This window comes from Oncorhynchus keta, unplaced genomic scaffold (assembly GCF_023373465.1).
Source record: "Oncorhynchus keta strain PuntledgeMale-10-30-2019 unplaced genomic scaffold, Oket_V2 Un_contig_6562_pilon_pilon, whole genome shotgun sequence".
Lineage (NCBI taxonomy): Eukaryota > Metazoa > Chordata > Actinopteri > Salmoniformes > Salmonidae > Oncorhynchus > Oncorhynchus keta.
The window spans coordinates 12,862-38,868 of NW_026288928.1; the positions used below are offsets into that span (position 1 = coordinate 12,862).

At 48.5% G+C, this 26,007-nt stretch overlaps 1 pseudogene; it reads left to right on the forward strand.

The window, feature by feature from the left end:
* The first annotated feature begins 2,949 nt into the window (after nucleotides 1-2,949).
* LOC127925988 (nuclear distribution protein nudE homolog 1-like) overlaps nucleotides 2,950-26,007 on the forward strand; it is a 30,910-nt pseudogene continuing 7,852 nt past the window's right edge.

Here is a 26,007-nt window from a genome sequence, read left to right on the forward strand (position 1 = left end):
CTCTCCTTCCTTCCATTTACTGACTCTCTCTCCTTCCTTCCATTTACTGACTCTCTCTTCCTTCCATTTACTGACTCTCTCCTTCCTTCCATTTACTGACTCTCTCTCCTTCCTTCCATTTACTGACTCTCTCTCCTTCCTTCCATTTACTGACTCTTCTCCTTCCTTCCATTTACTGACTCTTTCCTTCCTTCCATTTACTGACTCTCTCTCCTTCCTTCCATTTACTGACTCTCTCCTTCCTTCCATTTACTGACTCTCCTCCTTCCTTCCATTTACTGACTCTCTCCTTCCTTCCATTTACTGACTCTCTCCTTCCTTCCATTTACTGACTCTCTCCTTCCTTCCATTTACTGACTCTCTCCTTCCTTCCATTTACTGACTCTCTCCTTCCTTCCATTTACTGACTCTCTCCTTCCTTCCATTTACTGACTCTCTCTCCTTCCTTCCATTTACTCTCTCTCTCCTTCCTTCCATTTACTGACTCTCTCCTTCCTTCCATTTACTGACTCTTTCCTTCCTTCCATTTACTGACTCTCTCCTTCCATTTACTGACTCCTCCTTCCTTCCATTTACTGACTCTTTCCTTCCTTCCATTTACTGACTCTCTCCTTCCTTCCATTTACTGACTCTCCTTCCTTCCATTTACTGACTCTTTCCTTCCTTCCATTTACTGACTCTTCTCCTTCCTTCCATTTACTGACTCTCTCCTTCCTTCCATTTACTGACTCTCTTTCCTTCCTTCCATTTACTGACTCTTCTCCTTCCTTCCATTTACTGACTCTCTCCTTCCTTCCATTTACTGACTCTCTCCTTCCTTCCATTTACTGACTCTTTCCTTCCTTCCATTTACTGACTCTCTCCTTCCTTCCATTTACTGACTCTTTCCTTCCTTCCATTTACTGACTCTCTCCTTCCTTCCATTTACTGACTCTTCCTTCCTTCCATTTACTGACTCTTCCTTCCTTCCATTTACTGACTCTCTCCTTCCTTCCATTTACTGACTCTTTCCTTCCTTCCATTTACTGACTCTCTCTTCCTTCCATTTACTAACTCTCTCCTTCCTTCCATTTACTGACTCTCTCTCCTTCCTTCCATTTACTGACTCTCTCCTTCCTTCCATTTACTGACTCTCTCCTTCCTTCCATTTACTGACTCTCTCTCCTTCCTTCCATTTACTGACTCTCTCCTTCCTTCCATTTACTGACTCTCTCCTTCCTTCCATTTACTGACTCTCTCTCCTTCCTTCCATTTACTGACTCTCTCCTTCCTTCCATTTACTGACTCTCTCCTTCCTTCCATTTACTGACTCTCTCCTTCCTTCCATTTACTGACTCTCTCCTTCCTTCCATTTACTGACTCTCTCCTTCCTTCCATTTACTGACTCTCTCTCCTTCCTTCCATTTACTGACTCTCTCTCCTTCCTTCCATTTACTGACTCTCTCTCCTTCCTTCCATTTACTGACTCTCTCCTTCCTTCCATTTACTGACTCTCTCCTTCCTTCCATTTACTGACTCTCTCCTTCCTTCCATTTACTGACTCTCTCCTTCCTTCCATTTACTGACTCTCTCTCCTTCCTTCCATTTACTGACTCTCTCTCCTTCCTTCCATTTACTGACTCTCTCTCCTTCCTTCCATTTACTGACTCTCTCCTTCCTTCCATTTACTGACTCTCTCCTTCCTTCCATTTACTGACTCTCTCCTTCCTTCCATTTACTGACTCTCTCCTTCCTTCCATTTACTGACTCTCTCCTTCCTTCCATTTACTGACTCTCTCCTTCCTTCCATTTACTGACTCTCTCTCCTTCCTTCCATTTACTGACTCTCTCTCCTTCCTTCCATTTACTGACTCTCTCCTTCCTTCCATTTACTGACTCTTTCCTTCCTTCCATTTACTGACTCTCTCCTTCCATTTACTGACTCTTTCCTTCCTTCCATTTACTGACTCTTTCCTTCCTTCCATTTACTGACTCTCTCCTTCCTTCCATTTACTGACTCTCTCCTTCCTTCCATTTACTGACTCTCTCTCCTTCCTTCCATTTACTGACTCTCTCTCCTTCCTTCCATTTACTGACTCTCTCCTTCCTTCCTCTCCTCCTTCCATTTACTGACTCTTTCTCCTTCCATTTACTGACTCTCTCTCCTTCCTTCCATTTACTGACTCTCTCTCTCCTTCCATTTACTGACTCTCTCTCCTTCCATTTACTGACTCTCTCTCTCCTTCTTCCATTTACTGACTCTCTCCTTCCTTCCATTTACTGACTCTCTCCTTCCTTCCATTTACTGACTCTCTCCTTCCTTCCATTTACTGACTCTCTCCTCTTCCTTCCATTTACTGACTCTCTCTCCTTCCTTCCATTTACTGACTCTCTCCTTCCTTCCATTTACTGACTCTCTCTCCTTCCTTCCATTTACTGACTCTCTCTCCTTCCTTCCATTTACTGACTCTCTCTCCTTCCTTCCATTTACTGACTCTCTCTCTCCTTCCTTCCATTTACTGACTCTCTCTCCTTCCTTCCATTTACTGACTCTCTCTCCTTCCTTCCATTTACTGACTCTCTCTCCTTCCTTCCATTTACTGACTCTCTCTCCTTCCTTCCATTTACTGACTCTCTCCTTCCTTCCATTTACTGACTCTCTCCTTCCTTCCATTTACTGACTCTCTCTCCTTCCTTCCATTTACTGACTCTCTCCTTCCTTCCATTTACTGACTCTCTCTCCTTCCTTCCATTTACTGACTCTCTCTCCTTCCTTCCATTTACTGACTCTCTCTCCTTCCTTCCATTTACTGACTCTCTCTCCTTCCTTCCATTTACTGACTCTCTCTCCTTCCTTCCATTTACTGACTCTCTCTCCTTCCTTCCATTTACTGACTCTCTCTCCTTCCTTCCATTTACTGACTCTCTCCTTCCTTCCATTTTACTGACTCTTCCATTTCCTGACCTTCCTTCCATTTACTGACTCTCTCGCCTTCCTTCCATTTACTGACTCTCTCGCCTTCCTTCCATTTACTGACTCAGTGAGAGAACTGTAAGAGAGGAGAGAGAAGAGTGACCAGTGGTGTGGGCAGAGATGGGAGAACCAGAGTCCCTTAAGTTTGTCTCTCTGGAGGAGGAGGTGGACTACTGGAAGGAACAGACGGCCAAGCACCAACAGAGGTACACACACACACACACAGACACACAGACACAGACACACAGAGAGAGAGAAAGGAGCAGTCTGCCAGGCTCCAGCAGAGTTACCCACAGGTATCTGCTTAAACCATTAGTGTCCTCTGTTACTCCACGACCATCGTCTTGACCCCTAACCTCTCCCAGGGCTGAGGAGGTGCAGGAGGAGCTGCAGGAGTTCCAGCAGATGAGTCGTGACTACGAGGTGGAACTGGAGACTGAACTCAAGCAGTGTGAACACACAACCGAGAACTCGTCACACAGAACAACAGGCTACACACGGAACTGGAGAACTACAAGGTATGAACTGTTGACTTGACTCTAGTTTAGAGCAGCGTTTTCCAACCTCTACTCTGGGACCCCAGCCCTTCCAACTATTACACAACTAGCACTCCTGATTCAACTTATCAAGCCTTTCATTATAATAACATTATTATTATTATTTATTACATTTGTAAAGCTCTTCTCATTATACAGAATAATTTGCGGGTGCATAAAATCAACTAAACAAGTTGGGCTGACAGCCCGATCCCCTGAGGGACGGAGCTTGGTCCCGGGGCCGTGCAAATAGTCCTGGTAGCCATTTGATTACCTGTTCAGGAGTCTTATGGCTTGGGGGTAAAACTGTTGAAGCCTTTTTGTACTAGACTTGGCACTCCGGTACCGCTTGCCATGCGGTAGTAGAGAGAACAGTCTATGACTGGGGTGGCTGGGGTCTTTGACAATTTTTAGGGCCTTCCTCTGACACCGCCTGGTGTAGAGGTCCTGGATGGCAGGCAGCGTAGCCCCAGTGATGTACTGGGCCATACGCACTACCCTCTGTAGTGCCTTGCGGTCAGAGGCCGAGCAATTGCTGTACCAGGCAGTGATGCAACCAGTCAGGATGCTCTCGATGTTGCAGCTGTAGAACCTTTTGAGGATCTCAGGATCCATGCCAAATCTTTTTAGTGTCCTGAGAGGGAATGGGCTTTGTCGTGCCCTCTTCACGACTGTCTTGGTGTGTTTGCACCATTCTAGTTTGTTGTTGTGGACACCAAGGAACTTGAAGCTCTCAACCTGCTCCACTACAGCCCCGTCGATGAGAATGGAGACGTGCTCGGTCCTCCTTTTCCTATATTCCACAATAATCTCCTTAGTCTTGGTTACGTTGAGGGATAGGCTGTTATTCTGGCACCGCCCGGTCAGGTCTCTGACCTCCTCTCTATAGGCTGTCTCATCGTTGTCGGTGATCAGGCCTACCACTGTTGTGTCATCTGCAAACCTAATGATGGTGTTGGAGTCATGCCTGGCCATGCAGTCGTGGGTGAACAGGGAGGACAGGAGGGGACTGAGCACACACCCCTGGGGAGCTCCAGTGTTGAGGATCAGCGTGGCAGATGTGTTGCTACCTACCCTCACTACCTGGGGGCGGCCCGTCAGGAAGTTCAGGATCCAGTTGCAGAGGGAGGTGTTTAGTCCCAGTATCCTTAGCTTTGTGATGAGTCAGCAAGAGGGTTTTGAATTCAATCTGGAATGAGACTGGGAGCCAGTACAAAGATGCCAGGATGGAGGTGATGTGGAGGTGTTGAGATGGGGAGCCAGGATGGAGGTGGTGTTGAGATGGGGAGCCAGGATGGAGGTGGTGTTGAGATGGGGAGCCAGGATGGTGGTGGTGTTGAGATGGGGAGCCAGGATGGTGGTGGTGTTGAGATGGGGAGCCAGGATGGAGGTGGTGTTGAGATGGGGAGCCAGGATGGAGGTGGTGTTGAGATGGGGAGCCTGGATGGAGGTGGTGTTGAGATGGGGAGCCAGGATGGTGGTGGTGTTGAGATGGGGAGCCAGGATGGTGGTGGTGTTGAGATGGGGAGCCAGGAGACTCCTGCCAGGGATCCCGGTGAACACTGTATTGTAGTAGTCCTGGAGACTCCTGCCAGGGATCCCAGTGAACACTGTGTTGTAGTAGTCCTGGAGACTCCTGCCAGGGATCCAGGTGAACACTGTGTTGTAGTAGTCCTGGAGACTCCTGCCAGGGATCCCAGTGAACACTGTGTTGTAGTAGTCCTGGAGACTCCTGCCAGGGATCCCGGTGAACACTGTGTTGTAGTAGTCCTGGAGACTCCTGCCAGGGATCCAGGTGAACACTGTGTTGTAGTAGTCCTGGAGACTCCTGCCAGGGATCCCGGTGAACACTGTGTTGTAATAGTCCTGGAGACTCCTGCCAGGGATCCCGGTGAACACTGTGTTGTAGTAGTCCTGGAGACTCCTGCCAGGGATCCAGGTGAACACTGTGTTGTAGTAGTCCTGGAGACTCCTGCCAGGGATCCCGGTGAACACTGTGTTGTAGTCCTGGAGACTCCTGCCAGGGATCCCAGTGAACACTGTGTTGTAGTCCTGGAGACTCCTGCCAGGGATCCCAGTGAACACTGTGTTGTAGTAGTCCTGGAGACTCCTGCCAGGGATCCCGGTGAACACTGTGTTGTAGTAGTCCTGGAGACTCCTGCCAGGGATCCCGGTGAACACTGTGTTGTAGTAGTCCTGGAGACTGGAGACTCCTGCCAGGGATCTAGGTGAACACTGTGTTGTAGTCCTGGAGACTCCTGTCAGGGATCCCGGTGAACACTGTGTTGTAGTAGTCCTGGAGACTCCTGCCAGGGATCCCGGTGAACACTGTGTTGTAGTAGTCCTGGAGACTCCTGCCAGGGATCCCGGTGAACACTGTGTTGTAGTAGTCCTGGAGACTCCTGCCAGGGATCCCGGTGAACACTGTGTTGTAGTAGTCCTGGAGACTCCTGCCAGGGATCCCGGTGAACACTGTGTTGTAGTAGTCCTGGAGACTCCTGCCAGGGATCCCGGTGAACACTGTGTTGTAGTCCTGGAGACTCCTGCCAGGGATCCCAGTGAACACTGTGTTGTAGTAGTCCTGGAGACTCCTGCCAGGGATCCCAGGTGAACACTGTGTTGTAGTAGTCCTGGAGACTCCTGCCAGGGATCCCGGTGAACACTGTGTTGTAGTAGTCCTGGAGACTCCTGGCAGGGATCCCGGTGAACACTGTGTTGTAGTAGTAGTAGTCCAGCCTTGAGGAGATAAAGGCATGGACCAGCTTCTCTGCATCAGACTGAGTGAGGGGTGGGACTGAGTTTGGTTAATGTTCTTGAGGTGATAGAATGACGTTTTACACTTTTGTTTGATGCGGCTGTCAAAGGTCAGGGAGGAATGGAGCTTTTCACCCAGACTGAAACCTGAGGGGGCCAGAAGGACGTTCGTTCTGTCCTGCAATGGTGAGGTGTGTTATTGGTGCATGCTGGACCTGGTGGGGGCTGCCAACTAGTAGGGCTTTGGTTTTGCTGCTGTTTAGTTGAAGGACATTTTGCTTCATCCCTGCCCTCATCTCTGTTCCTCAAGGCAGGTGTTCAGACGAGCACATGCATCAGAGGGACTTGGGGGGCCGTTTATACCTACAGCTGGGTGTCCACAGCATAGCAGTGGAAGGCGATTCCACACAACCCAAGGGGGTGAGCATGTATTGGATGGGTCCAAGAACAGATCCATGTGGGACACCGCAGGTGGTGGGTCTGGGACCTGGACCCACCTCGCGACATGTACTCCGTCCTGTCTGAGAGGTAGGAGTGGAACCAGCTCAGAGCTGGTCCAGACAGTCCAATGGTGTCCCGGAGGCATTTCAGAAGGGTGGGGTGGTCGACCGTGTCAAGATCTGCGTGCAAGTCCAGGAGGATCTGGAGACTGCCTGCATCAGCCGCCATCAGCAGGTCATTGGTGACCCTGAGTAGGGCTGTTTTTCAGTGCTGTGGGCCGGAAACTTGACTGGAACTTCTCAAATGGGTGCTTCTGATTGAGATGGCCTTGAAGCTGTACATCAACCACTTTTTTCCCCAACACCTTAGAACGAAAGGAGAAGTTGGATATTGGCCTGAAATTGGCCAGTACTTCTGGGCCCAGGGCGGGGTTTCAGAAGGGGGCTGTTGACCGTGGTCTTAAAAGGATGGTGAGGCCCAAGTTTCTGAGACGCTCCAGGACGCAGCCAATGGATTTAATATTTTTCAGTTCTTGGATGTGACGACCCTCCCACCTCTTGTCCGCCGAATTCTTTCTCTTTACTCTTCTTATCCTTAACAGGATGTTGGTGGGCGGAGCTGGGAGGGTCATCAGTGAAATGGAACACACCTGGGCCCCGGTGTTTTCCAGGGGATAAATACACCTCCCATTCATCGAGGAGACTCTCTCCATGCAGACACACTGTTATGTTTTGGTTGTGGCATTTTATGGCTTGTTTTTGGCACCTCTCAACACCCCTCACTATCACCATCTCTGCATGCAACCACTCACTTGCACTACTGATATCTGACGACACACACCATTGTTAATTGTGTATATAGTTTACTTTAGTTAATACATATATTTGTGTTATTCCTTATCTCCACGTTGTTTTCCTCTTTGTTACGGGCTATGAGCCGGTTTGTGACATGGAGTAAACCAGGGAGCTGAGTGAGCCGAACGTGATGTCCTGTGTTTTTATGGAGGCGTGGAGGTCAAGCACGATGCTCAGGGGTTGGTTGTAAGAACTCTACAATTTCATCCACTGACAGGCTGGCTGGGTCGATGTTTTTCTTTTAGTTCTGGAAACGTATGAGATGCTTGGACTTGGTTAGAGGGTGGGGGGGGTGTCAAGTCCAGTGAGACAACCTTGTGGTCAGGCACACTGAGGTCATAGACCTGCATGTTGTTGATGGGGCAGTGATGGTCAAGTGTGTGTGTGTGTGTGTGGGGGGGGACGACGACGACGACGACATCATCAACAAGTTGCTTCAGGTCAAAACAGTGAATCAAACTCAGCAGCAGGGTGACATGAGGGAGAGTCGACGTGGATATTGAGTTTGGCTTTTACGGCAAGACATTCCAAGAGCACAGTTCAGGCAGGAGGGACCGTTTTCAATGTTCCACAACGTTCTGCTACTGAACGTGGCCCGGGTCTGTCTGATGCAACGCCTGCAGTCCCAGTTGTATTTGAATAGGTATTTTCCTATCAGTCGGTTGACAGTTTGGGCCAGTGTTTATGAGCCTGCTTTCTCTGAGGATGGTAGGGAGGCTGCTGGTCTATATTAATAAAGAACTATCCATGGGACAGGTGTGTCTGTGTGAGATATTATATATTTATATATTATACTATATTAATGAGGGGCCCTCGAGGCAGAGAAGAGGTCAGTAATTAGTTTACCTCTAATTTATTGCTATTGTACACATCTTCTGGAGAGAACGTCTAACTAGGGTGGAGAGAACAATAAAACTAAATATATTCTAATTTATTGCTGATCATAGGCTAATTTAAGTGACTGTCAGTAGGTAGAATCTACACATTTTCACCATATTGATGGAAACAAAATCTGTCTGTATTTAAAAAAATATATTAAAAAATATGACTGTATTTAAAAAATATATTAAAAACTTCCTCTTTCCATCACAGCTGTCAGGATATTTTTTTTGTCTTCGGTATGTTTCATAACTGTGGATTGAAAGGTGGTTCGGGGAAGGAAAAGGGGGATACCTAGTCAGTTGTTCAACTGAAGGAAAAGGGGGATACCTAGTCAGGTGTTCAACTGAAGGAAAGGGGGATACCTAGTCAGTTGTTCAACTGAAGGAAAAGGGGGATACCTAGTCAGTTGTTCAACTGAAGGAAACTGAAGGGGGATACCTAGTCAGTTGTTCAACTGAAGGAAAAGGGGGATACCTAGTTGTTCAACTGAAGGAAAAGGGGGATACAGTCAGTTGTTCAACTGAAGGAAAAGGGGGATACCTAGTCAGTTGTTCAACTGAAGGAAAAGGGGATACCTAGTCAGTTGTTCAACTGAAATGTGTCTTCATGCAACCCTCTGAATCAGAGGTACGGGGCGTTAGTGCACGCCTGGCTGTGCTTGAGGTGACGTCACTTCGGAACCGCTGACGATGTCTTGACTCTCACTTCCTGATGGATGTACTTCCTGTGACACGCTGCCAGCGGTCGAGTCAGACAGGAAGTTACAAAAGCTATAGCATCCTGTCTATATCTATTACCAAACTTGGGCTGTGTGTGAAAAGGTACTAGCTGTCAAAATTCTTGTTTCCTCTCAAAGCTCATTAGAGGAGGGAGGGACCTTGGATCCCCTCCTCCAATGAGCTTTGAGAGAAATTGAGGAAGCAAAGATGAGACTGCAGGCCCATTTAGACTGACATGGCTACTGGTTAACGTGAGTATTTGCATACAGAGATCATTGAGATGGTGCAGAAATTCAAGTCGGCTAGTCTTGTCATTTCCTAACAAACTCTCAGGTCAGGTGGAACTGCTGGCTGTTATCTATCTTTCCTGGGAACACTTGACTGTATATTTCATATACCCTGTGTAACTGAAGATATTCTGTGTTGTCTTGATGAATATGGCCTAACTAACAGTCTGCTGGATTCATACACTACCACACCCTGTTCTACACCACCATTGTTGTTCTACACCACCACACCCTGTTGTTGTTCTACACCACCATCCCCTGTTGTTGTTGTTCTACACCACCATCCCCCTGTTGTTGTTCTACACCACCATCCCTCTGTTGTTGTTGTTCTACACCACCATCCCCTGTTGTTGTTGTTCTACACCACCATCCCTCTGTTGTTGTTCTACACCACCATCCCTCTGTTGTTGTTCTACACCATCATCCCCCTGTTGTTGTTGTTCTACACCACCATCCCCCTGTTGTTGTTGTTCTACACCACCATCCCTCTGTTGTTCTACACCACCATCCCCCTGTTGTTGTTGTTCTACACCACCATCCCCCTGTTGTTGTTCTACACCACCATCCCTCTGTTGTTGTTCTACACCACCATCCCCCTGTTGTTGTTGTTCTACACCACCATCCCCTGTTGTTGTTGTTCTACACCACCATTCTGTTGTTGTTCTACACCACCATCCCTCTGTTGTTGTTGTTCTACACCACCATCCCCCTGTTGTTGTTGTTCTACACCACCATCCCCCTGTTGTTGTTGTTCTACACCACCATCCCCCTGTTGTTGTTGTTGTTCTACACCACCATCCCTCTGTTGTTGTCCCCTGTTGTTGTTGTTCTACACCACCATCCCCCTGTTGTTGTTGTTCTACACCACCATCCCCCTGTTGTTGTTGTTCTACACCACCATCCCCCTCTGTTGTTGTTCTACACCACCATCCCCCTGTTGTTGTTGTTCTACACCACCATCCCCTGTTGTTGTTCTACACCACCATCCCCCTGTTGTTGTTGTTCTACACCACCATCCCTCTGTTGTTGTTGTTCTACACCACCATCCCCCTGTTGTTGTTCTACACCACCATCCCTCTGTTGTTGTTGTTCTACACCACCATCCCCCTGTTGTTGTTGTTCTACACCACCATCCCCTGTTGTTGTTCTACACCACCATCCCTCACCACCATCCCCTGTTGTTGTTGTTCTACACCACCATCCCCTGTTGTTGTTGTTCTACACCACCATCCCTCTACACCACCATCCCCTGTTGTTGTTCTACACCACCATCCCCTGTTGTTGTTGTTCTACACCACCATCCCCCTGTTGTTGTTCTCTACACCACCATCCCTCTGTTGTTGTTGTTCTACACCACCATCCCTCTGTTGTTGTTCTACACCACCATCCCTCTGTTGTTGTTCTACACCACCATCCCCCTGTTGTTGTTGTTCTACACCACCATCCCCTGTTGTTGTTGTTCTACACCACCATCCCTCTGTTGTTGTTCTACACCACCATCCCCCTGTTGTTGTTGTTCTACACCACCATCCCCCTGTTGTTGTTGTTCTACACCACCATCCCTCTGTTGTTGTTGTTCTACACCACCATCCCTCTGTTGTTGTTGTTCTACACCACCATCCTGTTGTTGTTCTACACCACCATCCCCCTGTTGTTGTTGTTCTACACCACCATCCCCTGTTGTTGTTCTACACCACCATCCCTCTGTTGTTGTTACACCACATCCCCCTGTTGTTGTTGTTCTACACCACCATCCCCTGTTGTTGTTCTACACCACCATCCCTCTGTTGTTGTTGTTCTACACCACCATCCCCTGTTGTTGTTCTACACCACCATCCCTCTGTTGTTGTTCTACACCACCATCCCTCTGTTGTTGTTGTTCTACACCACCATCCCCTGTTGTTGTTCTACACCACCATCCCCCTGTTGTTGTTGTTCTACACCACCATCCCCTGTTGTTGTTGTTCTACACCACCATCCCCTGTTGTTGTTCTACACCACCATCCCCTGTTGTTGTTCTACACCACCATCCCTCTGTTGTTGTTCTACACCACCATCCCCTGTTGTTGTTGTTCTACACCACCATCCCCTCTGTTGTTGTTCTACACCACCATCCCCTGTTGTTGTTCTACACCACCATCCCTCTGTTGTTGTTCTACACCACCATCCCCTCTGTTGTTGTTCTACACCACCATCCCCTGTTGTTGTTGTTCTACACCACCATCCCTCTGTTGTTGTTGTTCTACACCACCATCCCTCTGTTGTTGTTGTTCTACACCACCATCCCCCTGTTGTTGTTCTACACCACCATCCCTCTGTTGTTGTTGTTCTACACCACCATCCCTCTGTTGTTGTTGTTCTACACCACCATCCCTCTGTTGTTGTTGTTCTACACCACCATCCCTCTGTTGTTGTTGTTCTACACCACCATCCCTCTGTTGTTGTTCTACACCACCATCCCTCTGTTGTTGTTGTTCTACACCACCATCCCCCTGTTGTTGTTGTTCTACACCACCATCCCCCTGTTGTTGTTGTTCTACACCACCATCCCCCTGTTGTTGTTCTACACCACCATCCCTCTGTTGTTGTTGTTCTACACCACCATCCCTCTGTTGTTGTTGTTCTACACCACCATCCCCTGTTGTTGTTGTTCTACACCACCATCCCTCTGTTGTTGTTGTTCTACACCACCATCCCTCTGTTGTTGTTGTTCTACACCACCATCCCTCTGTTGTTGTTGTTCTACACCACCATCCCCTGTTGTTGTTGTTCTACACCACCATCCCCTGTTGTTGTTGTTCTACACCACCATCCCCCTGTTGTTGTTCTACACCACCATCCCTCTGTTGTTGTTCTTCACCACCATCCCTCTGTTGTTGTTCTACACCACCATCCCTCTGTTGTTGTTCTACACCACCATCCCCCTGTTGTTGTTCTACACCACCATCCCTCTGTTGTTGTTCTACACCACCATCCCCTGTTGTTGTTCTACACCACCATCCCTCTGTTGTTGTTGTTCTACACCACCATCCCCCTGTTGTTGTTCTACACCACCATCCCTCTGTTGTTGTTGTTCTACACCACCATCCCTCTGTTGTTGTTGTTCTACACCACCATCCCTCTGTTGTTCTACACCACCATTGTTGTTGTTCTACACCACCATCCCCTGTTGTTGTTGTTCTACACCACCATCCCCTGTTGTTGTTCTACACCACCATCCCTCTGTTGTTGTTGTTCTACACCACCATCCCCTGTTGTTGTTGTTCTACACCACCATCCCTCTGTTGTTCTACACCACCATTGTTGTTGTTGTTCTACACCATCATCCCCCTGTTGTTGTTGTTCTACACCACCATCCCTCTGTTGTTGTTGTTCTACACCACCATCCCCCTGTTGTTGTTGTTCTACACCACCATCCCCTGTCTGTTGTTCTACACCACCATCCCTCTGTTGTTCTACACCACCATCCCTCTGTTGTTGCTGTTCTACACCACCATCCCTCTGTTGTTGTTGTTCTACACCACCATCCCCTGTTGTTGTTGTTCTACACCACCATCCCCTGTTGTTGTTGTTCTACACCACCATCCCCCTGTTGTTGTTCTACACCACCATCCCTCCTGTTGTTGTTCTACACCACCATCCCTCTGTTGTTGTTGTTCTACACCACCATCCCTGTTGTTGTTGTTCTACACCACCATCCCTCTGTTGTTGTTCTACACCACCATCCCCTCTGTTGTTGTTCTACACCACCATCCCCCTGTTGTTGTTGTTCTACACCACCATCCCCCTGTTGTTGTTCTACACCACCATCCCCCTGTTGTTCTACACCACCATCCCCTCTGTTGTTCTACACCACCATCCCCTGTTGTTGTTGTTCTACACCACCATCCCCCTGTTGTTGTTGTTCTACACCACCATCCCCTCTGTTGTTGTTCTACACCACCATCCCCCTGTTGTTGTTGTTCTACACCACCATCCCCCTGTTGTTGTTGTTCTACACCACCATCCCCCTGTTGTTGTTGTTCTACACCACCATCCCCCTGTTGTTGTTGTTCTACACCACCATCCCCCTGTTGTTGTTCTACACCACCATCCCCCTGTTGTTGTTGTTCTACACCACCATCCCCTGTTGTTGTTGTTCTACACCACCATCCCCCTGTTGTTGTTGTTCTACACCACCATCCCCTGTTGTTGTTGTTCTACACCACCATCCCCTGTTGTTGTTGTTCTACACCACCATCCCCTGTTGTTGTTCTACACCACCATCCCCTGTTCTACACCACCATCCCCCTGTTGTTGTTGTTCTACACCACCATCCCCTGTTGTTGTTGTTCTACACCACCATCCCCCTGTTGTTGTTGTTCTACACCACCATCCCCCTGTTGTTGTTGTTCTACACCACCATCCCTCTGTTGTTGTTGTTCTACACCACCATCCCTCTGTTGTTGTTGTTCTACACCACCATCCCCTGTTGTTGTTGTTCTACACCACCATCCCCCTGTTGTTGTTCTACACCACCATCCCTCTGTTGTTGTTGTTCTACACCACCATCCCTCTGTTGTTGTTGTTCTACACCACCATCCCCCTGTTGTTGTTGTTCTACACCACCATCCCCTGTTGTTGTTCCACACCACCATCCCTCTGTTGTTGTTGTTCTACACCACCATCCCTCTGTTGTTGTTGTTCTACACCACCATACACCCCCCTGTTGTTGTTGTTCTACACCACCATCCCTCTGTTGTTGTTGTTCTACACCACCATCCCTCTGTTGTTGTTGTTCTACACCACCATCCCTCTGTTGTTGTTGTTCTACACCACCATCCCCCTGTTGTTGTTGTTCTACACCACCATCCCCTGTTGTTGTTGTTCTACACCACCATCCCCTGTTGTTGTTGTTCTACACCACCATCCCTCTGTTGTTGTTGTTCTACACCACCATCCCTCTGTTGTTGTTCTACACCACCATCCCTCTGTTGTTGTTCTACACCACCATCCCCTGTTGTTGTTCTACACCACCATCCCCTGTTGTTGTTCTACACCACCATCCTCTGTTGTTGTTCTACACCACCATCCCCCTGTTGTTGTTGTTCTACACCACCATCCCCTGTTGTTGTTCTACACCACCATCCCTCTGTTGTTGTTGTTCTACACCACCATCCCCTGTTGTTGTTGTTGTTCTACACCACCATCCCCCTGTTGTTGTTGTTGTTCTACACCACCATCCCTCTGTTGTTCCCCCTGTTCTACACCACCATCCCCCTGTTGTTGTTCTACACCACCATCCCTCTGTTGTTGTTGTTCTACACCACCATCCCTCTGTTGTTGTTGTTCTACACCACCATCCCTCTGTTTGTTGTTGTTGTTGTTCTACACCATCATCCCCCTGTTGTTGTTGTTCTACACCACCATCCCTCTGTTGTTGTTGTTCTACACCACCATCCCCCTGTTGTTGTTGTTCTACACCACCATCCCTCTGTTGTTGTTGTTGTTCTACACCACCATCCCCTGTTGTTGTTGTTCTACACCACCATCCCCCTGTTGTTGTTGTTCTACACCACCATCCCTCTGTTGTTGTTGTTCTACACCACCATCCCCTGTTGTTGTTGTTCTACACCACCATCCCCTCTGTTGTTGTTGTTGTTGTTCTACATCCCTCTGTTGTTGTTGTTCTACACCACCATCCCTCTGTTGTTGTTGTTGTTCTACACCACCATCCCCCTGTTGTTGTTGTTCTACACCACCATCCCTCTGTTGTTGTTGTTCTACACCACCATCCCCCTGTTGTTGTTGTTCTACACCACCATCCCCTGTTGTTGTTGTTCTACACCACCATCCCTCTGTTGTTGTTGTTGTTCTACACCACCATCCCTCTCTGTTGTTGTTGTTCTACACCACCATCCCTCTGTTGTTGTTGTTCTACACCACCATCCCCTCTGTTGTTGTTGTTCTACACCACCATCCCCCTGTTGTTGTTGTTCTACACCACCATCCCTCTGTTGTTGTTGTTCTACACCACCATCCCTCTGTTGTTGTTGTTGTTCTACACCACCATCCCCCTGTTGTTGTTGTTCTACACCACCATCCCCCTGTTGTTGTTGTTCTACACCACCATCCCCCTGTTGTTGTTGTTCTACACCACCATCCCTCTGTTGTTGTTGTTGTTCTACACCACCATCCCCCTGTTGTTGTTCTACACCACCATCCCCTGTTGTTGCTTACACCACCATTGTTCTACACCACCATCCCTCTGTTGTTGTTGTTCTACACCACCATCCCTCTGTTGTTGTTGTTCTACACCACCATCCCCCTGTTGTTGTTGTTCTACACCACCATCCCCCTGTTGTTGTTGTTCTACACCACCATCCCCCTGTTGTTGTTGTTCTACACCACCATCCCCCTGTTGTTGTTGTTCTACACCACCATCCCCTGTTGTTGTTGTTCTACACCACCATCCCCCTGTTGTTGTTCTACACCACCATCCCCTGTTGTTGTTGTTCTACACCACCATCCCCTGTTGTTGTTGTTCTACACCACCATCCCTCTGTTGTTGTTGTTCTACACCACCATCCCTCTGTTGTTGTTGTTCTACACCACCATCCCTCTGTTGTTGTTCTACACCACCATCCCCCTGTTGTTGTTGTTCTACACCACCATCCCTCTGTTGTTGTTGTTCTACACCACCATCCCCCTGTTGTTGTTGTTCTACACCACCATCCCTCTGTTGTTGTTGTTCTACACCACCATCCCCCTGTTGTTGTTGTTGTTCTACACCACCATCCCCCCTGTTGTTGTTGTTCTACACCACCATCCCCTGTTGTTGTTGTTGTTCTACACCACCATCCCCCTGTTGTTGTTCTACACCACCATCCCCCTGTTGTTGTTGTTCTACACCACCATCCCCCTGTTGTTGTTGTTCTACACCACCATCCCCCTGTTGTTGTTCTACACCACCATCCCCCTGTTGTTCTACACCACCATCCCCCTGTTGTTGTTGTTCTACACCACCATCCCCCTGTTGTTGTTGTTCTACACCACCATCCCCTGTTGTTCTACACCACCATTGTTGTTCTACACCACCATCCCCCTGTTGTTGTTCTACACCACCATCCCTCTGTTGTTGTTGTTCTACACCACCATCCCCCTGTTGTTGTTCTACACCACCATCCCCTGTTGTTGTTGTTCTACACCACCATCCCTCTGTTGTTGTTGTTCTACACCACCATCCCCTGTTGTTGTTCTACACCACCATCCCCCCTGTTGTTGTTGTTCTACACCACCATCCCCCTGTTGTTGTTGTTCTACACCACCATCCCTCTGTTGTTGTTCTACACCACCATCCCCCTGTTGTTGTTCTACACCACCATCCCCCTGTTGTTGTTGTTCTACACCACCATCCCTCTGTTGTTGTTGTTCTACACCACCATCCCTCTGTTGTTCTACACCACCATCCCCTGTTGTTGTTGTTCTACACCACCATCCCTCTGTTGTTGTTGTTCTACACCACCATCCCTCTGTTGTTGTTGTTCTACACCACCATCCCCCTGTTGTTGTTGTTCTACACCACCATCCCCCTGTTGTTGTTGTTCTACACCACCATCCCCTGTTGTTGTTGTTCTACACCACCATCCCCTGTTGTTGTTGTTCTACACCACCATCCCTCTGTTGTTGTTCTACACCACCATCCCCCTGTTGTTGTTCTACACCACCATCCCCCTGTTGTTGTTGTTCTACACCACCATCCCCCTGTTGTTCTACACCACCATCCCCCTGTTGTTCTACACCACCATCCCCCTGTTGTTCTACACCACCATCCCTCTGTTGTTGTTCTACACCACCATCCCTCTGTTGTTGTTCTACACCACCATCCCTCTGTTGTTGTTGTTCTACACCACCATCCCTCTGTTGTTCTACACCACCATCCCTCTGTTGTTCTACACCACCATCCCCTGTTGTTCTACACCACCATTGTTGTTCTACACCACCATCCCCTGTTGTTGTTTGTTGTTGTTCTACACCACCATCCCCCTGTTTACACCACCATCCCTCTGTTGTTGTTCTACACCACCATCCCCTGTTGTTGTTCTACACCACCATCCCCTGTTGTTGTTCTACACCACCATCCCCCTGTTGTTCTACACCACCATCCCCTGTTGTTGTTCTACACCACCATCCCCCTGTTGTTGTTGTTCTACACCACCATCCCCCTGTTGTTGTTGTTCTACACCACCATCCCCTGTTGTTCTACACCACCATCCCCCCTGTTGTTCTACACCACCATCCCCCTGTTGTTCTACACCACCATCCCCTGTTGTTGTTGTTCTACACCACCATCCCCTGTTGTTGTTGTTCTACACCACCATCCCCCTGTTGTTCTACACCACAGAACACAAATCGATTTTAAGTCTTATAAAGATACTATATACGCGTCCCCTTTTCCCCCATATAGTGTACTGCTATGGAACAGGGCCCATACTCATTGGTTCCACATTTGGAACACATAGATTGGCCTCAGACAAACTCACCTGATTTAACTCTTTTGAGGGCTTGATGATTAGTTGACAAGTTAAATCAGGTGAGTTTGTCCAGGGCTACATAAAAAATGTGTTGTGTGTTTGAGAAACTCTGTTGGGTGTACTGGGGGACCAGGGTTGGGGGTACTGGGGGACCAGGGTTGGGGGTACTGGGGGACCAGGGTTGGGGGTTCTGGGGGACCAGGGTTGGGGGATACTGGGGGACCAGGGTTGGGGGATACTGGGGGAGTTGAGAAACTCTGTTGGGGGATACTGGGGACCAGGGTTGGGGGATACTGGGGAGTTGAGAAACTCTGTTGGGTACTGGGGGACCAGGGTTGGGGGTACTGGGGGACCAGGGTTGGGGGTACTGGGGGACCAGGGTTGGGGGATACTGGGGGACCAGGGTTGTTGGGGGACTGGGGACCAGGGTTGGGGGATACTGGGGGACCAGGGTTGGGGACCAGGGTTGGGGATACTGGGGGAGTTGGAAACTCTGTTGGGGGATACTGGGGGACCAGGGGTTGGGGATACTGGGGGACCAGGGTTGGGGGATACTGGGGAGTTGAGAAACTCTGTTGGGGGTACTAGGGGACCAGGGTTGGGGGATACTGGAGGACCAGGGTTGGGGGTACTGGGGGACCAGGGTTGGGGGTACTGGGGGACCAGGGTTGGGGATACTGGGGACCAGGGTTGGGGATACTGGGGGACCAGGGTTGGTGGATACTGGAGGACCAGGGTTGGTGGATACTGGAGGACCAGGGTTGGTGGATACTGGAGGACCAGGGTTGGTGGATACTGGAGGACCAGGGTTGGTGGATACTGGGGACCAGGGTTGGTGGATACTGGAGGACCAGGGTTGGGGATACTGGACCAGGACCAGGGTTGGTGGATACTGGGGAGTTGAGACCAGGGTTGGTGGATACTGGAGGACCAGGGTTGGGGGATACTGGGGGACCAGGGTTGGGGGACCAGGGTTGGGGGATACTGGGGGAGTTGAGAAACTCTGTTGGGGGATACTGGGGGACCAGGGTTGGGGGACCACTGGGGGACCAGGGTTGGGGGATACTGGGGGAGTTGAGAAACTCTGTTGGGGGATACTGGGGGACCAGGGTTGGGGGATACTGGGGGACCAGGGTTGGGGGATACTGGGGGACCAGGGTTGGGGGATACTGGGGGACCAGGGTTGGGGGATACTGGGGAGTTGAGAAACTCTGTTGGGGGTACTAGGGGACCAGGGTTGGGGGATACTGGGGGACCAGGGTTGGGGGTACTGGAGGACCAGGGTTGGTGGATACTGGAGGACCAGGGTTTGGTGGATACTGGAGGACCAGGGTTGGTGGATACTGGAGGACCAGGGTTGGTTGATACTGGAGGACCAGGGTTGGTGGATATTGGAGGACCAGGGTTGGGGGTACCGGAGGAGTTGAGAAACTCTGTTGGGGGTATTGGAGGACCAGGGTTGGGGGTACCGGAGGAGTTGAGAAACTCTGTTGGGGGTACTGGAGGACCAGGGTTGGGGGATACTGGGAGACCAGGGTTGGGGGTACTGGAGGAGTTGAGAAACTCTGTTGGGGGTACTGGAGGACCAGGGTTGGTGGATACTGGAGGACCAGGGTTGGTGGATACTGGAGGACCAGGGTTGGTGGATACTGGAGGACCAGGGTTGGTGGATACTGGAGGACCAGGGTTGGTGGATACTGGAGGACCAGGGTTGGTGGATACTGGAGGACCAGGGTTGGGGGTACTGGGGGACCAGGGTTGGGGGTAATGGGGGAGTTGAGAAACACAACAGTGTACTACTGTTGACCACTTCTTCCCCCCTCCCCTCCAGGAGAAGTATGAAAGCCAGCACTCGGAGGCGTACCGTCAGATCTCTACTCTGGAAGAAGACCTGGCTGAGACCACGGCCATCAGAGACCAGCTCCATAAATACATCAGAGAGCTGGAGCAGGCTAATGATGACCTGGAGAGATCCAAGAGGTAAGAGGAGGGAGGGGGGTGGTGTGTAACTGGAGCAGGCTAATGATGACCTGGAGAGATCCAAGAGGTAAGAGGAGGGAGGGGGGTGGTGTGTAACTGGAGCAGGCTAATGATGACCTGGAGAGATCCAAGAGGTAAGAGGAGGGAGGGGGGTGGTGTGTAACTGGAGCAGGCTAATGATGACCTGGAGAGATCCAAGAGGTAAGAGGAGGGAGGGGGGTGGTGTGTAACTGGAGCAGGCTAATGATGACCTGGAGAGATCCAAGAGGTAAGAGGAGGGAGGGGGGTGGTGTGTAACTGGAGCAGGCTAACAATGACCTGGAGAGATCCAAGAGGTAAGAGGGGGAGGGGGTGGTGTGTAACTGGAGCAGGCTAATGATGACCTGGAGAGATCCAAGAGGTAAGAGGGGGGTGTAACTGGAGCAGGCTAACAATGACCTGGAGAGATCCAAGGAGGGGGGTGTAACTGGAGCAGGCTAATGATGACCTGGAGAGATCCAAGAGGTAAGAGGAGGGAGGGGGGTGGTGTGTAACTGGAGCAGGCTAATGATGACCTGGAGAGATCCAAGAGGTAAGAGGAGGGAGGGGGGTGGTGTGTAACTGGAGCAGGCTAATGATGACCTGGAGAGATCCAAGAGGTAAGAGGAGGGAGGGGGGTGGTGTGTAACTGGAGCAGGCTAATGATGACCTGGAGAGATCCAAGAGGTAAGAGGAGGGAGGGGGTGGTGTGTAACTGGAGCAGGCTAATGATGACCTGGAGAGATCCAAGGAGGAGGGAGGGGGGGGTGTAACTGGAGCAGGCTAATGATGACCTGGAGAGACCTGCACCATCTCACTGGCAGGATTCTTACATAGAGAATGGTTCTTAATGATGTACACTAACTCTTCCTAAACCTTTTCCTCCTCTCTGTCACCCCTCCATCAGGGCGACCATCATGTCTCTGGAGGACTTTGAACAGAGGATGAACCACGTGATAGAGAGGAATGCCTTCCTGGAGAGCGAGCTGGATGAGAAGGAGAACCTACTGGAGTCCGTTCAGAGACTGAAGGATGAAGCCAGAGGTGTGTCTAGGATCAGGATCCCCATGAGCCGACGCCGTCATGTTAGCTAATCTTCCTGGGGTCCAACAGCAATTTAATAAGACATTACAAACATTTAACAAGTAGACAATTAAAATACCTGACAGGAAACACATTTAACATGCAGTTGATGCTTTCTATTTCCTGTCGGGTCACATGGTCTTTACTATTTCCTGTCGGGTCACGTGGTCTGTACTATTTCCTGTCGGGTCACGTGGTCTGTACTATTTCCTGTCGGGTCACGTGGTCTGTACTATTTCCTGTCGGGTCACGTGGTCTGTACTATTTCCTGTCGGGTCACGTGGTCTGTACTATTTCCTGTCGGGTCACGTGGTCTGTACTATTTCCTGTCGGGTCACGTGGTCTGTACTATTTCCTGTCGGGTCACGTGGTCTGTACTATTTCCTGTCGGGTCACGTGGTCTGTACTATTTCCTGTCGGGTCACGTGGTCTGTACTATTTTCGTGAGATATATGGATTGGTAAAGAGTTCCATTCAGCTTTGGCTCTATATAAAACTGTAGGTGTAAGAGGATTTAAGGCTTTGTGGGTCTTGTGCTGCAGGCTGAGACATCAGGCTGGGACAGTGTTCATGTGTCTCTGTGTTATGAATTAATGGTCCTGTCCTGGTTAACCTGGCTAACGGTTGGTCTGGCTAACGGTTGGTCTGGCTAACGGTTGGTCTGGCTAACGGTTGGTCTGGCTAACGGTTGGTCTGGCTAACGGTTGGTCTGGCTAACGGTTGGTCTGGTTAACGGTTGGTCTGGCTAACGGTTGGTCTGGTTAACTGGCGGTCCCGTTGGCCTGGTTAACTCCACAGGCGCAGGGGCTGAACCAGGGATGGAATGATCCCACAGAGCTGTGCTAGCTATGACATCATCAGTCACTCTTAAAGGGACAGGTTTTCTTACTGTCTCTCTGTGTGTCTTAGATCTAAGACAGGAGTTGGCTGTCCAACAGAAGCAGGAAAGACGACCGTCCTTCGCTGTCACCAAAGACTCTTCCTCCGACAAGACTGAGGACAAAACATCCCTCTATACCTCCCATTCATCAACACGACCGCCCTCATCCCTCCATACCGCCCCTCCTCCTGCTCTCCCTCCATCCCTCCTCTCCACGCCCTCCAGACCCCCCACCCCTCAGCAAGCCCCTTCACCACCCCCCACCCTCTTACAGCAGAGGTGAGTGCCCCGTGTGTGTGTTCATGTGTAAAATGTGTATGTAGTAAGAGATGTGTAAGAGATGTAAAACTCTTTTATTATTGTGTGTTCAGGCGATGGCCTATCGGGTGCTTCTCTCACCACGTCAACACGTATCTCAGCTCTCAACATCGTAGGAGAACTGCTGAGGAAAGTCGGGGTAAGATGACTGCGGTGATTGTCTTCTAATTCTAATACACACACACACACACTACACAACTACCCACCTACACACTACACCAGGGGTTCTCAACCTAGGGGCGTGCCCACCATATGGGTCGTCAACGTTTGGTGGGGGGCGGGGACTTTCCTTTTATTTGAGGGGTAATTATTACTATTTTCTTTTTACAGTTTGTGATTTGTTTATACACATCTAAAATTATGCATAAATCCGCAACGCTTTAGGCTAGCAACAATGCAGTAAAATGCTTTAGGCTAGCAACAATGCAGTAAGATGCTTTAGGCTAGCAACAATGCAGTAAGATGCTTTAGGCTAGCAACAATGCAGTACAATGCTTTAGGCTAGCAACAATGCAGTACAATGCTTTAGGCTAGCAACAATGCAGTACAATGCTTTAGGCTAGCAACAATTTAGTACAATGCTTTAGGCTAGCAACAATTTAGTACAATGCTTTAGGCTAGCAACAATGCCGTACAATGCTTTAGGCTAGCAACAATGCCGTACAATGCTTTAGGCTAGCAACAATGCCGTACAATGCTTTAGGCTAGCAACAATGCCGTACAATGCTTTAGGCTAGCAACAATGCCGTACAATGCTTTAGGCTAGCAACAATGCCGTACAATGCTTTAGGCTAGCAACAATGCCGTACAATGCTTTAGGCTAGCAACAATTTAGTACAACGCTTTAGGCTAGCAACAATTTAGTACAACGCTTTAGGCTAGCAACAATTTAGTACAACGCTTTAGGCTAGCAACAATGCCGTACAACGCTTTAGGCTAGCAACAATGCCGTACAACGCTTTAGGCTAGCAACAATGCCGTACGATGCTTTAGGCTAGCAACAATGCCGTACGACGCTTTAGGCTAGCAACAATGCCGTACGATGCTTTAGGCTAGCAACAATGCCGTAAGATGCTTTAGGCTAGCAACAATGCCGTAAGATGCTTTAGGCTAGCAACAATGCCGTAAGATGCTTTAGGCTAGCAACAATGCCGTAAGATGCTTTAGGCTAGCAACAATGCCGTAAGATGCTTTAGGCTAGCAACAATGCCGTAAGATGCTTTAGGCTAGCAACAATGCCGTAAGATGCTTTAGGCTAGCAACAATGCCGTAAGATGCTTTAGGCTAGCAACAAGCGGTAAAACGCTTTTAGGCTGGCAACAAGCGGTAAAACGCTTTAGGCCGGCAACAAGCGGTAAAATGGCAGAGGATGACGTGGCCCTGATGTACATGGGCATATATTGGTTTGTTGCTATGACATTCAGAAGCTGACCTACGACCTTCTAAAGTGGAGGAGTCAGAGAAATGTGATTTTGGTTGGGAAGGTCATCTGATACAATGTGACTATCAATTGATCTAATCACATCCTTTAAAAGAGTATGAATAATTACATTGAGGGTTAATATAAATAATTCTAATAAAACATAATTGTTCTAATAAAAACATTGTTGTTGTTTTGAAGCTCATTTCAAGTCATTCTACATAGTTTGGGGATATCAGGTCTAGACTTTATTTTCTAAATCTATTATTGTCATTAAATAGCCTCCCTAAGTTTTGTTCAACTATGGAGAATAACTTGAAATGAGCTTCAAAACAACATGTTCAGATTAAACCAACATCATCAAGCTGGTGTTTATTGAAGAGCCTATATTCAATTCAAGTGACATTAAGAAAGGGGCACTTGGGGAATAAAGATTGAGAACCCTGCTCTACTGCCTCCCTCATACAGGTGGGGCAGGGGTTCTGTCTGCGTGATTTAACATCTGCTTCCTGTAAGTCGTACAGCTGTAACAGGAAGTCTGCTGACTGTTCTGTTCTCTCCATCTTCCTCTCTGACCACAACACTGTTCTGTCTTCCTCTCTGATCACAACACATTCATGTATATCACAACACTGTTCTGTCTCCCCCTCCCCTCTGATCACGACTGTTCTTTCTTCCCCCTCTGATCACGACATCACAAACACATAACTGTGTGTGTGCCCTGCGGCCTGCTTCCATCCGTGCCTGTGGTTTCAGAACCTGGAGTCTAAACTAGCGTCCTGTAGGGAGTTTGTCTATGAACAGTCTCCTGGTCGCAGTACCCTCTCTGGGGGACAGGGGGCGCCACCCATCCAGAGAGGCACTTCTTCTGACACACCGTCCACCACCAACGGACTCTACGAGAAAGGGTGAGGGGGGTCAACTATAGCTGGCTCTACGACTAGCTCAATGACTGCATCTCATATGGCACCCTAATCCCTATAGGCCCTGGTTAATAGTAGTGCACTAGGGGTTAGGGTCCCATATGGCACCCTAATCCCTATAGGCCCTGGTTAATAGTAGTGCACTAGGGATTAGGGTCCCATATGGCACCCTAATCCCTATAGGCTCTGGTTAATAGTAGTGCACTAGGGAATAGGGTCCCATATGGCACCCTAATCCCTATAGGCTCTGGTTAATAGTAGTGCACTAGGGAATAGGGTCCCATATGGCACCCTAATCCCTATAGGCCCTGGTGAATAGTAGTGCGCTAGGGATTAGGGTCCCATATGGCACCCTAATCCCTATAGGCCCTGGTTAATAGTAGTGCGCTAGGGAATAGGGTGCCATTTGTTACTCAACCAATGATTTGACCATTTCATAGGCTATCTACAATTGAATCAAGTAATGTAAACAGACATTTCCTCTGTCAGGGATCTACATGCTGATCTGTGTAGTTTGTAACAGACATTTACTCTGTCAGGGATCTACATGCTGCTCTGTTTAGTTTGTAACAGACATTTACTCTGTCAGGGATCTACATGCTGCTCTGTGTAGTTTGTAACAGACATTTACTCTGTCAGGGATCTACATGCTGCTCTGTGTAGTTTGTAACAGACATTTACTCTGTCAGGGATCTACATGCTGCTCTGTGTAGTTTGTAACAGACATTTACTCTGTCAGGGATCTACATGCTGATCTGTGTAGTTTGTAACAGACATTTACTCTGTCAGGGATCTACATGCTGATCTGTGTAGTTTGTAACAGACATTTACTCTGTCAGGGATCTACATGCTGATCTGTGTAGTTTGTAACAGACATTTACTCTGTCAGGGATCTACATGCTAATCTGTGTAGTTTGTAACAGACATTTACTCTGTCAGGGATCTACACGACGGCCCATCAGAGAATAAAATGGACACTGAAGACCAAAACATACAAATAAAAAAACATCTCATTAATCGTAATGTCGTAGCCTACAACCTAATGAACAAATCTAAAGCTGATTCAGTAGTCTACATGATATTAATGAAGAAATATAAAGCTGATTCAGTAGTCTACGTGATATTAATGAACAAATATAAAGCTGATTCAGTAGTCTACATGATATTAATGAACAAATATAAAGCTGATTCAGTAGTCTACATGATATTAATGAACAAATATAAAGCTGATTCAGTAGTCTACGTGATATTAATGAACAAATATAAAGCTGATTCAGTAGTCTAATGAACAAATATAAAGCTGATTCAGTAGTCTACATGATATTAATGGACAAATATAAAGCTGATTCAGTAGTCTACATGATATTAATGGACAAATCTAAAGCTGATTCAGTAGTCTACGTGATATTAATGAACAAATCTAAAGCTGATTCAGTAGTCTACAAC